The following is a 17446-nucleotide window of genomic DNA, read 5'->3' as shown; positions in this document are numbered from 1 at the left end:
CAAGATATCCTTACATTGCAAATCAATACAAAAGCAGAATACAAGGGAGCAGACACATTGAACGCCATTCAATCTGCACTAATGTGACGCTCGGACTGGAGTGAGCTGCCGTCTACCGTGAGGGTGTCATGAAGAAATCACTCAGTCATACTTTCTTCCTCGTCTTAATATAACACCTTTACATCACACCAGGGGAAAGGTCAAATTCATTTTTTTCTTCTCTGGGGTCACAAGTACTATTTATACTTCCAGGGCAGTTTCCTTTCCTAAGTGTTAGTATCCAGATGGCTGCCAAGTAGTCTAACTGAGAACAAATCAATACAAATCATGTGTATATTTTCACCTATTAATTTCCACTTAATAGCTAGGTAAACATACTTCTTCGAAACACATCATTGGTTTTAATGAAAAAAATGACTGATATTTCTAGCATAATGTCAGGATGGTGAAACAGGTGAGTGCTGCTGTGAGGTTGTAGAAAGAGGACATCTGCACATGTATGTGAAGCATCTCTTCAAATTGTGGTCATCTTATGTGTGCTGCCCAGGCGAGCTAATACTTACCAACCAGTATTGCAACATCAATGGTCATATTAATAAGAATTGAACACAAGAATATTACCTGTATGCCAATGTTGGCTCAGTGGTTCAAATCCCACCAAGGACAACATCTGCAAAAAGTTTTTGCGTTGGCTTTCTCCAAGTTCACTAGTTTGATCCCCACACGCCAAAAACATACTGATAGGGAATTTAGATTGTGAGCCCCAACCGGGACAGTGCCGATATTGCCTGTAAAGTGCTGTGGAATATGATGGCGCTATATAAGTAAGCATAATAAATATAAGGAGCAGCATAGCAGGTGAGTCACATAACTTTCTTCATTAGAGATAACTGTGTATTTAAACAATGCTTTGTGCAAGTAGCTTTGTTAATTGTGCCATATCTTGTCTGATCTCATTGGCCTCAAAAAATGTTAACCTCGCTGCTATTTCCTAAATGACGTTGACATGCAAGTCCGCACTATTCATCCCTGTGGACATTGAGCTTGGCTTTCCCTTACAATTCCTACTCCATAACTCTCCTCCACCCCTTTCTTTTTTCCAACAGAAGCACACACCCTGTCGAAATCAAATCACACACTTTCAAAGTTACTTTGCATTTACGCTTCCTACTTTCTTCACTATTAAAGAATGCAATATTTAACTCCTGCATCTCCCCTTTAAGACGGTGCAACAAGGCATGGAATATTTTTTTTGCATGTCAGGTTAGTGTAGAGCGCGATAGCAAGGGTTAAGTGAGACCGCCCCAGCTCTGTTGTGCGTATGCAATAATCTGTGTGGCTGCCTTGGCTGTCTGCCAGTGTGTTGCCTTGCCTCCACACACTCCCCCCCACCTTCCTCCCTTTTGCATGAAGTAGGATCCTTGAGCTGTTGCAGAGGCAGCCAACTGCTCCATATTTGGCTTCTATTACACATTTACATACTGGAGAGAGAGAGCTGTACTGCAGACATCATTTCTACTACAGTAGAGGAGACATACAAGACCTGTCTTACTGCGAGGGGGGGGGTAGAGTAACAAAAAAAAAAAAGAGGCAGCAGCTCAGACACCCTCTTCAACCAACAACCTCTCTACCGCACTTTACAGTAAGTCCATTTTTTCCTCTTTGCTCTTCTTTGTCGAATGTGGAAATATCGCCAGACAAGACGCTTCTATACATGCACACGTATTCCTGTGGATATTTATATACAGTACAACCTAAGCGACCATAAGCTGGGCTTTCCGTTCCTGCTTTGCAAGCCTCGAAAAAGAAGCAGCAGCAAACTGTAATCATCTGGAGGTACAAGCGTATTCTCTCTCTTTTATATTTTTTTTGATTTTTCACTCTTGGTGTCATAGATCGGTTAATAATTGTTCTCAATAAGGGTCGGAGAATAAACTCGGTGGATTAGACAAGGGTGAGTATTCTTTTTGTGGATGTGATGGGCCTTGACAGTGTACATTAACCCTTCCTGCACAATAGCTGTCTGTAGTGTTGTGTGGAGTTACAGCGGTTAACATTACTAGTAGTAGGGAAGAGATCGGTGTAGTCACCACTTCCCCTATGGGGTGCCGAAAAAAGTCTGCAAGGGGAGAACCTACGTGTGAATGTGTACGAGAGAAGAGACTTCACGTTTATGTCACCTCTGTCAATCCCCTCCTCCTGCTGTCTGATCTATCAGTCTGCTCTTGTACAGAGACCACCTGGTACCTCATTACTGGGGGGGCAGTCAGCTACAGCTCTCATGTCATTTCTATCATTTCATTCTTCATGGTCACTGAAGTCATTGCTGGTCATTTATTAATTCAGAAAGAGAAACAGACATGTAGTCTGCACCTGGCCTTATATTTAGGAAGTCGGTAAATATTCTACTTATGCTTTACGTGAGATCTCGGCCAAAACTAGACCCTAGGAGTGAAGAACAAGTTTGTTTTAGATATACTAAAGTGATATCACAAGCTGTTAGCAAAAAAAAGTATTTTCTAGTTCACTCCATGCCTGTAGGCCCAAATCTTTATTACTGTTAGGATTTTCCTATAGTTCACATTTATTATATATGGGAGGTGGGGTAGACACCACTTTGTTTGAGATCTGAAGTCTAAGTCCTGGTTTTAAAGTTAGGGCCTAATGCCTCCAGTAGATAAAAAGGCCAGCCTTGAGCACTTTAAATTCTCTCTGCTCCACCCCACTAAGCTAGGCTACGCATTAAAGGCTTCCACCGGGCCCTCCTGGAGAACAGTACGGACCCACTCAATCATTCAGACACGGAGTTACTGGCCTTTAATTATTATTCATCCAATAGTATCATAAAACTGCTAAAGACATAAAAAATTATAAGTAATCATATTAAAATAGAAAAAAAAACCTTCAAACTTAATTTTAAGAATTTACAATCGGAAGGTGTTAAGGGGCAGAGGAGATGGAGGGAGTTAGTTATTTTATAGTTTTGTATCAATAGTAAAGAGAAGTAAATGTGACATAAATGTATTGTTGTAATGATAATAGATATATAAGGAAACCTTATAACTTATTATTAGTTACTAAGACTATGATACATATGTCACTATGTACTACGTTTAATAGGATGTGACCAATACATAATGGTAGTGCACTGAAAAAGCAAGAGTGGGTGACTCGGAACTGGGCAAGCGTCTTTATCGCCCTAGACCATGGGTTTGTATCCAGAGTGAAGAATGATGGTCTTCTCATTGGTCTGGTCTTACAACTGTCTGTGTAGCATGTACGTGAAGCTCAGTGAGTAAGCATAGTGAAAGAGCTGTGTGTAGTGTAGTGTAAAGCTCCCTCCTCCCAGTGGGTGAGTACAGTGAGTCAGGCGTAGCTGGGAGGAGGATGCGGTGTGTGTGAAAGGAGACAGGGCCTTGGGGAAAGCTCTGCTAAGGGAAATGCTGCCTAGCTATGGCAAGGACAGACGTGTAAGAGAATGAGCAGATTGCATGACACAAGAGTGTGGATGAAGTTGTCAAGCACATTCTGAAGCCCTAAAGGTTTGTGTCAGCCATGGACTAAAGACTTGTGCAAAGACAAGTGTCTTTATATATAGCCTACTGTCAAGGTAATTTCATTTTCTTGTCTTGGGCTTCTTGTCATTCTGGTTGCAATGGGTTAAATATCCCACCTGTAATATCCATTCATTTTACCCGTTGTTCATCTGTGCAGTCTAAAAGTCATTTCCATCCATGTTTGCACAATGTGAGGCGTTTCGGTGTAAGAATTTTACCCTCATTATTATATCTGCCTTATAAAATAAATCGCCCTACTTACGTGTATTCTAATCATCTCTGAACAAGCGGTACAGACAGTTTAATTGTAGCCGCCTTGAAAGCTGCTAAGCCTTGTTCATATCACAGTGTCATTGCTTGCACTATGGGGGGTTTCCACCGTTTCCCAGGAAACAGGCTTTTCCGTGGAGTGGGCCCAAATCCTTCTACAAAGAAATAGGAGTACACATATATATGAACCCGTTCCTAGAAATGAAACCGGGGTCCGCCGCGATTTGATGCAAGCTGAGGAAAATCTGTCAGTCCTGCCCAGTGACCTCTTTCAGCGTGAATCAAATCAACAGTTAACTCTACATCTCCTGGTGTCTGATACTCGGACCGAGGGCACTAAGGCCTAGTGCTGATGGCCGGCTTACACATGTAGTATATCTAGGCCGACTATCACGATCACACGTTGCATTATTCAAGAAATCCATTTTTTGTGCCTCTCGGTCTTTCCCCACAAGGGGATGCAGCAAACATTATGTGTCTGTACATTCACGAAGATATGCTGCAAGCTGCATGTGCTAATGAAGCGATCATGTGATAAATAGTATCCGTGGACATAGTACTTTATCCGGTGAGATAATAAACGCCATTTACAAAGTGAGGAAACTACAGGACTCTGCTATAGACCAGCCAAAGGCCGAGTTCTTAGAACTCTTCAAAGATATGTTTAGCAATGGCTAAAATGCCCATTTAGCTGTGATATCACAATGTTGGTTGCTTCATAGGACTTCATGCAAATTCCAATATTACTCCAATTTCGTAACGGTAGACAAGGCCTCTTTTGTGTGTATGTGAACGCTAATACCAGCAGAAAAATGTTATCTGAATTATAACTAGAGAATAAAATGCCGGCCTTCATCTTGTGTAAAAGCTACAATTAGGGGCAACATTTTAGTATCTTTTAGAAAAAATATATTACAATAGGGTTTTTCGTTGCAAAATCATGTTGCATTTGCTGCTGACACATACATAGATACACACACATGAACACACACATGCACACAAACATAAATGAGTACACACACGTAAGCGCACACACAAAAATGCACACCCACAAGCACACACACGTAAGTGCACACACATATATACACATAAAAACACACATAAGTGCACACACACACATATACCCACACACACACACATAAATGAGGGCACACCATAAGTGCACATACAAACATATACACAGAAGCACACACATGCATACACACATAAATGAACACACACACACATATACACACAAGCACACACACATGCATACACACAAATGAGTACACAATCACACACATATACACATGAGTGCACACACGTGCACATATACACATATGCAAGTGCAAAAGCATACACATATAGGTGCACAGACGCACATATACATACAATTACATACATAAATGAGTACACACAAGCACACACACATAAGTGCACACACGCATATGTATACTCAAGCGCACACACATTCACACAAACATAAATAAGTTCACGCACACACACGTAAAGGCAAGCACATATACACATAACACAAACACACATACACATACACATAAATAAGTATACAAACAATCACACATGTAAGTGAACACAATCATACACACACATGCACACAAACATAAATGAGTACACACAAGCACATACATGTAAGTGCACAAACACACACAAATACACACAAGCATACCCACATGCGCACACACACAAATGAGTACACACAAGCACACACACATAAGTGCACACACACATGTATACACACACAAGCACACAGAAACATAAATGAGTACACACACAAGCACACATACATGTAAGCACACACTCACATATAAACACAAGCACAAACACACACATACACACACATAAATGAGTACGAGCACACAAGCACGCACATAAGTACTCACACACACACATAGCATATATGTTCCCCCATATCATACTTATGTCTTAACTTTATCGGAATAATAGCTTTAGCAAAAACTGTGGAAAAAAATATCTAGAATAATATTATACTTAATTATATACGACAAATATCTGATTTTTTCCCTTTATGTCACTTTTAGATTACAATAGGTTTGATCAGATGATTGTACACATTTTGCAGGCTGCACGCAGTAGCTGATAACTAAAAGGCCTATTTTCTTCACTGCTGCTGAGTGGCTGTCAAACAGTGCACACTAGAGAAGAGGATCAGGACTGGAAATGTTACCTGTACATTCTGAAATAGTAATGAAACAAAATCAGACATCTTTTATTTTAATTACAGCAAAAATTCCCAATTATTGTTGTGGACATATAATCATATTCTTAGAATATGTTACTAGCTTTCTAAGCTTGGACGGCAGAGGACACTAATATATCGTCTAGCTAAGATTTATTTCACTTCCTGACAATATACCCATATGTGATCGGTTGTCAGAAGAAAAAAAAATTCAATAGGGTGGATCTGTGACTTTCCCCTGCAATGTTGAACATGTTGTGAGATTTAGCAAGTTCATTATTCTATTCGTAGTATTTATGCTACCTGTGAATGGGGCCCTTGTAATAATTGCAGAATGATGGCAGAATCCTATTCATGGACTAACATTTCTAGGTATTTTTATCATAAGTTAGGGGGACAAAATATTTATTTTTCAGTGGATGGCCAAGGGGGTTACTCTGACAGTTGCGTCCATATCTCACCTTAACCATGTCCAATGAGGATAACGCAAATAGACAATGCAGGTAACCCGAAACTGAATAACCATGAGTTTGAAAAGAATAATTAAATATTGTGAAAAAGTAGAGTAATTAATTGATGATGATGATTTCAATAAAAAGACAAGACCATTTATAAAAGTATGATAAAAAAAATGAACCCTCACAAAGGGAACTATGGAACATCATAGATCCCTGAGAATCAAGTGGTATATATTCCTCTGAACAACAATATAGTTAATACAAAATGTATACACACTTGATGTCAAACCCTAAGCAAGCTTGCAGATATGAAAGTTTATAACATGATCTGGAAGCATGGAATTCATAGTATAAGCCAAACTAATACATAGACTTGTGTATATGTCTGCATAAAAATATCAACCGGAATCAATGCACTATATTAGCAATATAGATAGGGTCAGTCAGCTGTAAACATGAAGCCTATATAGTAGAAAAGACAAATCCAGAGTTAAACAAATAAAAGGCAAAAGGCCAAGTGCTAATAGAAAGTAGTCCAGATTTTTACCTCTCTCAATGAGCGTTTCGCACAAGATGCTTCATCAGGGGGTTCCCTCCATATACATGTAGTCTTTGGTGGATTTGGCTCATGTGTAGGCCTACCAGCAACAGCATTATACTTTTGTTCTGTTGAATTTAATATGCCATTTTTCTATTCGAATAATGACAACTAATAAGTGTCGTTAGACTATTGGCCTCTTTCAAGCAGAACACAGATGATAGTTTCTGGTAATTCAGAAGTCAGCTGACACATTTTCAGTAGTAAAACGCTAACTCTAGCACATCATTTATTTTCGGCTAAATGTATATTGACTATAATCTTGAAAAAATAATTTATGTATAAATTTTTTAGATTTAAAATATATTCCTCAATATTGTTGACTCTTAGAAGAAATTATAAGCAATCAGAAGACTATTACATAACTACACTAACTGTAATGCAAGAGAGATGGGAAGACAAATCTGTTTATATAATCCTACACTGCGTGTGTACAATGAAGCATTTACAGCAGCATTTATCTGCATATTCAGTGAAAATATAGAAAGAAAGTAATAGGTCTGATGACTTTGCTGCACTGAAAGACACAGCATAGCCTGCAGTCAGGTGCAGGGGCATATATAACAGTAAGAAAAGAAAACCTGAGTATTTGGCTTAAATTAAAAAAACATAAAATAGATATAAAAAGCATATTCCTTTGTAACAAATGCCGTATGGAATTTTAATAATGTATATGTAATATCGGCTATGTTATAGTAGTAGGCACAGTATGTATTATCACACAGCACAGTTCTATATATATATATATATATATATATATATATATATATATATACTGTATATATGTTAGTATATACAGTATATAAAACTTTAGGAAGTATTCTTATTCCACTTGCCCACTGGTATCACTTATCCATCAGGCCCAGCACTGCACATGTTGCACACACTATGCATGTCAGTGCTGCTGTTTTTTTTGCACAGTAATATAAAGTTCCATTTTGGTAGATTGCTAGACTTTTATTTTTATGAATTTTTAAAAAATATATATTATTCTAAAGTTTAACCTCTTATGTAAGTAGTTTGACACTGCCATCAATATCCATCTAAAGTATCTTTGTAAACGCTCGCTCCTTGGTTTCACTTTGTTTTAGTTTTGCTAAAATAGCCCAAAGAAGGTCAAATTCCAGTTCAGTCGTAGACATATTTCGCAGCATGTCACATCATCCACTGCATTCAGTACAGTCAAAAAAATCAGTTACTGTCCACTCAGAAAATGCAAACAAACAGGAAAAAAAAAAATCATGAAGACATTCTATTTAGGATGTGATATGCCTAAATGATCTAATACATTTCTTATCAATTCTATACATGTTTATACTTCTGCAAGAATTTCTTAGGAAGGGGAATTTTTAATTTGACACAATTACATCACTGAGATATAATATTGTGGAACAGACATGTAGGGGAACGCAGTGGCATTTTGTCCGCACCAAATATGCTCCTCCGACTATTTACCACTATACACATATGTAGATGACTTTGATAGCTGCTTTGTCTGGAATAAATCTGGTCGATAAGAGCCAAAGAGGAATCGTTCGCCATCGACAACAAAATCAGCCGCTGCTCTGCAAGACAAGAAAACAGAGACATTTCTGAAAAGAAATTTAGTCTATAAATGATATTTTCAAATTAAAAGTATGTTTTTATATATAAAGTGAAACATTTAGTAGGACTATAGTAGCACCAATAAGGCAAGAAGTCATTACTTCTGTAATATTTCTCATCTTATTCCCTTTGAGTGGTCGGTTAATCTTTATCAGCATTCTGCCAGCATTATAGGTGCTGAAGCTGACATTCCATCATCTCCCAACATTGATTGCTCTTACCATTGCCTGATAGCATTCTGGCAACAAACTGAAAGCCCACATCTTCTTTTTGACCGAGAGGAGAATAGAAGTGTAGACAACTATTTATCACATTTCCTGTAATCTGTGTCTCTGCTTAAGGATGGATTACGCTTGACAACAGGCAATAAACAAAGACTAAACGAAGCTACAAACATAAGGGAAATACCTACTTGATTGCACTTTAGACTAAATTTTGGGGTTGAAAACATCATTTTAGGTAAATTAAGTACTTCAATATTTTGTTTAAACAGACAACAGTGACAATTTAATGACAGTGACACACATCCTTATTTAAAGTGCAGCTTACAACTCCTATATAACTACAAGCACATATGGATGTCTTTGAGATGGTTTCCCTTGCTTAAGACCTTCCTCAATTAGCCAGAGCAAACACTTGCTGCAATATGTAGTTTCCTCTTTATTACATGCTGTTACATGATTACTCATTCATTTAAATGTGTGTTCTGTAATGTAATCTTTTCACTGCAAACTTATAAGATTCATCAATGGCAGGTCAGCATTTAAATAAGGAGGTTGAAGACAACCCCTTCCCTTAATTCAGAACCTAAATCATTTTCACTGGTGCTCCTCTTCAGACTTGCCCTCGAACTAAGGTGATGCTGCATACTAAAAAAATAGTCAGGAAATTGTTTGGCCCCATTGTACTTTATGGTATTAGACTTAAAGCACCGCTCCTGGGCTTTTTTTATTGTAGCACTGGAGTGGTGCTACTAATGTAATTTCCTTGTCCCTAGTCTTATACTTAGTTGTCATCTTCATCTGTTATCGGTGCTGCTCCTGTCGATCTCCAGCAGTTTGTGACCTGCAGATCTCTCCAGTGTTTGCTGGGTGATCCAGAAGTCACTTCTCAATGTAAGTTTATGAGAACCAGAATGTGACGAGAACAAGAAGCTCATAGACTTACATTGAGAGAGAAGTTGCAGTGCAGTTACAAGATGGTGGTACTGGAACGGTGCTAGGAAGAGCTGAAGATGGCAGCTAGTAAGTATAAGACTAGGGTCCGGGAAGAAAAACATGCTGGAGTGGTGCTTTAAGCTAGCCATACACATTATCCTGTTTCAGCTGATCGTTTGGTGGACAGCCATCTCAGTCGGATCTCCCATACCCAAGAGTGCTCATTTGGCCGAGTGCTCATGTTTTCTCTATGAGAAAACAGTCGCAAGAAATATCTGGTGGCTGCTTATTTCCGGGAGACAATGTGATCAGCAGTCCAAAATCAGAAGTGCCCATTTAACATCTCCACTGACGATCAGTTGGCCGGCGCTCTCATACACATTAGACTGTTGGCCGAATCCACTGAGATCTGCGGGCCAGACATTAGTCTAATGTGTATGGGAGCCTTTAGTACATTAAAGGCATTTGCCATATTGTTCAGGGTCAATCTCTCCTTTAACAACAACGTCCATGTGAAAAAAATGTCCTTTTATATGGAAAAAGTAAAGCTCGAGAATGATATACTGTATAAGCAGTGGTGCCACTATTCTGTTATCTTAAAGAGTAACATTCTCTTACTACAAAGGTTACAATAAAATGGCAATCTGTAAAAAGTGAAGGTATGTAATGTATGTTTAAGGTCTGGTTCATTAGATCAAAGGGGACTGCTGCCTTTGGTGGCAACCTCATATTTTTATGACAAGAACAATTGGAGGAACATTTTTTCTCCTCCCCACCGCCCACCTTGACTGATAGCTGCCGCTTGCACTGAGTAGCAATGAGGAGGGACACTGAGGAACTGTTAATTATACTAAATAAAAGGAAAGCATGTTTAACCCTTTAAAGACAAGGGAATTTTTCATTTTTGCACTTTTGATTTTTTCTCATCTTCTTTCAAGAGCATAACTTTTTTATTTTTCCATTGACATTGATGTACGAGGGCTTTTTTTTTTGCTGGACAAGCTGTACTTTGGAAATACACCACTTATTTTGCCATTCAACATACTGAAAAACAGTAAAAAGTCAGATGAAATAGTGAAAAAAATTACACCATTGCTTATTGAGGGTTTTGTTTTTAGGGCATTCATCTTGCGGTAAAAATGACCTGGAACCATGATTGTCCAGGTCGTTTCGATTATGGCAATACCAGGCTTACATCAATTTTTTTGTATTTAAGTGATTTAAAAAATTCTGAATTTTGTAAAACATTTTTTTTGCGTTTTGTTTCTCCGAGATTCGTAACATTGCATAGTGAGATGATGTTTTTACTTGCCAACTATATATTGCATTTTTATCAATATTATTTTTCTAGGAAGTTGAAGTGACAAAAAATGTATTCATTTTTTCCTTTCTTTTAACTGAGGAAAAGGAGGGGATCTGAATTATTATGTTTTTTAATATTTTTAAAAATGTCATTTAATTTTATTTTTTACAATATTTTCTAGTCCCCTTAAGGGACTTGAACCATCGGTGGTTTGATTGCTAATACTATAAACTGCAATAAAACAGTATTGTAAAATACAGTAAAAATAAATAGTATATAGTAAAATTCATGGTCTTCTCTGAAGCTCAGTGCCAGACCGGAGTAACACGAGTGTATCTCGACCGATGTGAGAGGATCGGATGTGATCAGATGCGATATGCTACTGACACTCGGCTCTGCTCTGCTGCGATCGGGGGCCGAGTGTCAATGCTCTGTGCTCCGATCCTCTCGCATGACAGGATTTGAGCACAGCTGCGGATGAGATGGAGAAAGTAATTTCTCATCTCTGTTGCCTGTGGGAATCGCTCTGCACTCAGGAGATAGCTGAGTGCAGTGTGATGTTTAACACACCCATAGACTTATATGGGTGCGTGCGAATTTGGCATGCAATCACAGCATGCTACTTTTTTTTACAGTCCGATTGCGATCAGATTGGAGCAGGAAAAAAACATTATTGAGAACAGAAGCATAGGATTAAATTGGTACGAATGCAATCCGATTTTTAATCGGATTAAGTTCGTCCAATTTCATCGCAAATGGGAGCGAGCCCTCATAGTAGTACCATGATGGCAGTGACATGGACCTTCAGCAGTCCTATGGCAACTTATCGGTCCTTCGTAATGATGTATCGGGGGCCAATGGGAGCAGTTATGCATTAGCATCTACGCCCATTCCATTTAAGGACCACTGTCAGAGATTGACAGCAGCAACTAAATGGTTAACAGCCGCAACTGGAACCCAGTTTACTCTACGCTCAGTCAATGGCTGTTAGAGACCGAATGTAATATAGCTGTCATCAGCTGAAAGTGGAAGGAAATCAGCCCCTGAGCCCCATCTACACATGCGGACCCCTGCCCAGGACTTTAACTGACGTTCTAAAGCAGGAATCTGTTAACTTTCATAAAGGATTATATAGTCATTCTATCATGGATTTTCAAAGTAAGATCACCAACATCACAGATTCTGTTTAATAATGTATATAGTTTGCATTGTGAAATTTGGTGACAGACTACTGCACTAGGCAGAACTTATGGGACCAAAGGTTATGTGCCTGCAGGTTCTAGGAGTACAAAATGAATTATTACAGTATGTAGGTTACCTAAGGTTCTGAGTTGGTGTTCTCTCCATTAAAGGTGTAGTATGTTTATGACTTTATCACCTTCATACTTTAGTTGTACTTTGACCAAAACTAAGTTATACATTATAGTGGCTTTCCTACTGTAGTTCACTTCTGGTTGTAAGTTTTGAGGATCCATATTTCTTTTTTTCTTCACGATTATTTTTCTCTATCAAATCAATTCAATGAAACATAATTTTGAATTACCGTAATATTATTTTCTTTTGATTTGAGCGAAAACTTACAGAACTCAAAACAGCCTTGTAGCGCAAAGTCTTTCATCATGTGCGAGATGTTAACATGAGAATGGAAATTCCTACACAGTATTCTACTTTCCTCGTCACGACAAAACACATAAGATTAGGTGGAGATGTGTCCTATTTGTTGACATGACAGCAATTAAAGTGACATATTGTATGGGACTGAAAAAGACACAACTAGTGTATCTTTATGGAAAAATGTTTTTTCCTTTTTAACAGTAAATAAAAGAATATTTATGGTAAATACATTGGAGAAAATATCTCTAAATTGTCTAAAAATGTGTCTATAATACAAAGAACTTGTAGTTGTATGTGATAAATAATGAATATGCCAGCACAGGAGACATGGTAAAAGGAGTAAAAGGGGGAAAAGACATGTATGATGATAAGGGAGGAAAGAAAACAGGGTGAGGAGGGTCAGGAAGGTTTCCTGAGCATGAGAATTTAAAGAATGTCCACAAATCTAGTGATAAATGACAAGGACAGGCTGACGACATAAGGTAGCTACGTGATCGTAAAAAAATAGGGCTTATGTGAACTAAAAGTGATAGGTCAAATTGTTCATTAAAGCTGTAAGTTATTTTTGACTCTGTACTGAAAAAGTGCTTATCTGGCCTTAAGGTGCAAGTCTGTAGTCACTCTGTGTGACTGCAGACTTGTGAATCCTCACAGCCTGTGCACTGAGCAGTGTGAGGATTCTCACCACAAGAATGCGATTTCCATATATACGCTCATGGGCCCACTAGACGTGCACGTCCTTGCTCAATACAAGTGTATTGAGCTAGAATGGACACAACTAATTGGAATATGGCCAGAAACTTACAGAGAACATTGAGTTCAATGCCCCCAGATAATGTAAAAAAAGTTTGTGTGTATATATATATATATATATATATATATATATATATATATATATATATACACATATATATATATATATATATATCTAGCAAAAATTAAGAGACCACTGCAAAATGTTCAGTTTGTCTGATTTTTCTCTTTATAGGTATATTTTTAAGTAAAATGTAAATTGTTCTTTTAGTCTATAAACTTCTGACAACATGTGTCCGAATTTCCAAGCAATATATTTTGTATTTTTTTTCTGACAAAGAAAGATGGTCAAAATTAAAAAAAAAATCCAGCGCTTTCAGACCCCAAATAATGCAAAGAAAACAAGTTCATAATCATTTAGAAACAACAATACTAATGTTTTAACTCAGGAAGAGTTCAGAAATCAATATTTTGTGGAATAACCATGATTTTTAATCACAGCTTTCATGCGTCTTGGCCTGCTTTCCACCAGTCTTTCACATTGCTTCTGATGCAAAAATGTAAGCAGTTCTTCTTTGTTTGATAGCTTGTGACTATCCATCATCCTCTTGATTACATTCCAGAGGTTTTCAATGGGGTTCAGGTCTGGAGATTGGGCTGCCCATGGCAGAGTTTTGATGTGATGGTCTCCTAATTTTTGCCAGAGCTGTGTGTGTATATATATATATATATATATATATATATATATATATATATATATATATATATACTAGTTGTTTCCAGCCAGCTAACGCTCGGCATGCTCATTGCTATCTAATTAATGCTGCTAGTGATTAAACTAAAGTAAATAATGACAACATTCAATAGCGCTTATGCAGGTGGTAAATTAACTTAAAATGAAGTTAATAACAATAATAATAATTACAAATCAGAACTAACTAATACATTTTATTCACAGTGTAAAATCAAAAGCAAACTGGATTCGTGTGGTAATGTGTGGAGACAGAGCCTCGTGATAATGTGTGGGGACGGAGCCTCGTGTGGTAATGTGTGGGGACAGAGCCTCGTGTGGTAATGTGTGGGGATGCAGCCTCATGTGGTAATGTGTGAGGATGGAGCCTCGTGTGGTAATGTGTGAGGATGGAGCCTCGTGTGGTAATGTGTGGGGACAGAGCCTCGTGTGGTAATGTGTGGGGATGCAGCCTCATGTGGTGATGTGTGGGGATGCAGCTTCATGTGGTAATGCAGAGGGACGGAGCCTCGTATGGTAATGTGTGGGGACGCAGCCTCATGTGGTAATGCATGAGGGCGGAGCCTCATGTGGTAATGTGTGGGGACAGAGCCTCGTGTGGTAATGTGTGGGGACGCAGCCTCATGTGGTAATATGTGGGGACGGAGCCTCGTGTGGTAATGTGTGGGGACGGAGCCTCGTGTGGTAATGTGTGGGGATGGAGCCTTGTGTGGTAATGTGGGGGGGCGGGATTATGTGGTAATATGGTGGGGGGTGGGATTGTGTGTGGTAATGTGGTGGGGGGCAGGATTGTGTGTGGTAATGTGGTGGGGGTGGGATTATGTGTGGTAATGTGTTGGGGGGCGGGATTGTGTGTGGTAATGTGGTGGGGGGCAGGATTGTGTGTGGTAATGTGGTGGGGGCAGGATTGTGTGTGGTAATGTGGTGGGGGTGGGATTATGTGTGGTGATGTGTGGGGGCGGAGCTACTGTGCAGGGGGTGGGATTAGCGAGTAATCATGATGCCTCTTATATATGTAGATAATAAGATAACCAACACTGTATGTGTTAATCAATATACAAAACAGTTCTATAAATACATATAACATGATCATATAATTAGTAATAAGCAACAGGATGGTAAGGATGAACGGACATGGTGAAGACATGGCACAGAGGCACTAAATTATGGCGGGTGTCAGACAAGAACAAAAACATCAGGGCAGTAAAAGAATGTCTATAATGCGTCAATAAGTCCAAGTGTAATATCCCCCTAGGACTGTGGTCCTCATGCCCGTATCCAGCTTAATGACTGACTAGTGACTAGCCATGACTAGTGCTGCTTACCCATGTGGGATACTTAGTGCTTTCTGCCATGGCCCCGACGCGCCCTGGTGGGCTTCCTTGGGGGGGGCTGTGTGGACTAAGCTATAGCAGATTGTCTTATATTGGGACCTTCCCAGGTGTATCATATGGATGCCGCAATCGTGTCGGCGCATGGGAAGCAGATGCACGGCCGCTATTGCGTCACTTATGGCCATCCAGGAAGCAGATGCGGGTCATAGGAAAAACTTCCCATGACATCACTGAGCTGCACTGGACCAAGAAGATGGCTTCGGGGATGTTGTGGAACCACAACACATGCGCGCAATGTGGTGGACATTTTGCTGAAGGGAAGGAGTGTGGGCAATAAAAAAGGTGTATAGGTAAGTATAAGAGACCATAACATTAGATGGAAAAACAATTGTCAAACAGCATAACAGGATGATCAAAATGTAGAGGACAGACCTAATAACACAGGTATGACTTAGCATTTAGCTACAAAATACATATGACAGTTCGCTTGTATCCCCAAATGTTCAGTTGACTATCCAGCTGGAGATGTGGTGATGGAGCGATGGGGGTGAGAGGAACAATTTGAACCATCAGCAGAAATCCAGGGGAGAGAATACTGCATAAAAAACCCCTTTAAGTTTGCCTATAGATAGGGCCTTGAGTTCTTTGCAGTGTGAGCAGCAACGGGACTTGACACTGCAGTTATAACTTGGAGGAAGTTAGAAGTTTTATGCATTTTGCAGGGAGCACATTCTGCAGACATATACGGTAGTTACACTTAAGGGCAGGACAGCATCCAGTACTCTAAATAATGGGGTTACAGACTTTAAAAAAAAAACAGACTATAACAACACAGATCCAAAATATGTGTGGCCCCATGACACCCTAGTACTGGTTTGTAATTGAGGGAAACAAGCTTTTGCAAGAGAGTTGTGATATAACTTCAGTGCATTTTATACTGGCTTATATATTATTTATTATGCTTATTTATATAATGCCATTATATTCCACAGCACTTTACAGACACCATCATCACTGTCCCCGATGGGGCTCACAATCTAATTTCCTTATCAGTATGTCTTTGGAGTTTAGGAGGAAACCGGAGTACCCAGAGGAAATTCACGGAAACACGGGGAGAACATACCAGTTCCTTGTAGATGTTGTCCTTGGTGGGATTTGAACCCAGGACTTGTGTCTGGCTTTGGATGCATAGAATGAGGATTTAGCTGTTCAGGATTAGATAATTTACCATGGGGAGAGGGAGGGATTTCCCACTGAGGTGTTTTTGATAGGAATGTCTGACTCATGGGGATTAAAAATACTTTAGCTGTGATTTTAAAAAGGCAATATGAATGGAAAAATGTTGTGCAATTATGGAGAGGTAACGACAAATGATATATCTGTAGATAATTACACTGGAGCCATATTTACAGCATCCATAGAAATATATGGGCCCATGCTATTCCTTCTTATTTTTCCATATGAAATTGTAGGGAGTCTGTGAATAAAATATTTGTGCCATTCCCCAATAGATAATGATTAGTTGTATGGGACAATGCCTCCACAACGCAGCACCGTAGAAGGCTATCATAATTCAGCACATAGGCTGTTCCTCCCCAGACTCATTTGGACTCCATGTACTGCCACCCTGGCTCTGTGCACGCATTCTCTGCAATGGGTATGATGGCCGCACTCAGATCACTACGGACACACACATACTTACTGGTAAATCCCTTCATATTACTTTTTCAGCAGTAGTGTTACAGCTAACATTTTATGAAATAACGAGGAACATTAGGACATAAAGGGAGCCTGTCAGCAGGATTGTGCTCAGTAACCTACAGACAGTGTCAGGTCGGCACCGTTATAC

At 39.1% G+C, this 17446-nt stretch overlaps 1 protein-coding gene across 4 annotated transcripts in view; it reads left to right on the top strand.

The window, feature by feature from the left end:
- The first annotated feature begins 1295 nt into the window (after positions 1-1295).
- Positions 1296-17446, top strand: part of ATXN1 (ataxin 1) — a 393158-nt gene continuing 377007 nt past the window's right edge. Inside the window, exon 1 of one of the 4 annotated variants that reach the window (XM_077269930.1) lies at positions 1296-1642. The gene's annotated coding sequence lies outside the window, so the exon portion shown is untranslated. Of the gene's footprint in view, positions 1643-1706; positions 1837-3299; positions 3611-17446 lie in introns of those variants that run through there. The other 3 variants (XM_077269931.1, XM_077269933.1, XM_077269932.1) reach the window with 3 other exon arrangements.

This window comes from Ranitomeya variabilis, chromosome 6 (genome assembly GCF_051348905.1).
Source record: "Ranitomeya variabilis isolate aRanVar5 chromosome 6, aRanVar5.hap1, whole genome shotgun sequence".
Lineage (NCBI taxonomy): Eukaryota > Metazoa > Chordata > Amphibia > Anura > Dendrobatidae > Ranitomeya > Ranitomeya variabilis.
The sequence above is the reverse complement of the archived record's forward strand: the minus strand, read 5'-3'. Positions and strand labels throughout refer to the sequence as shown.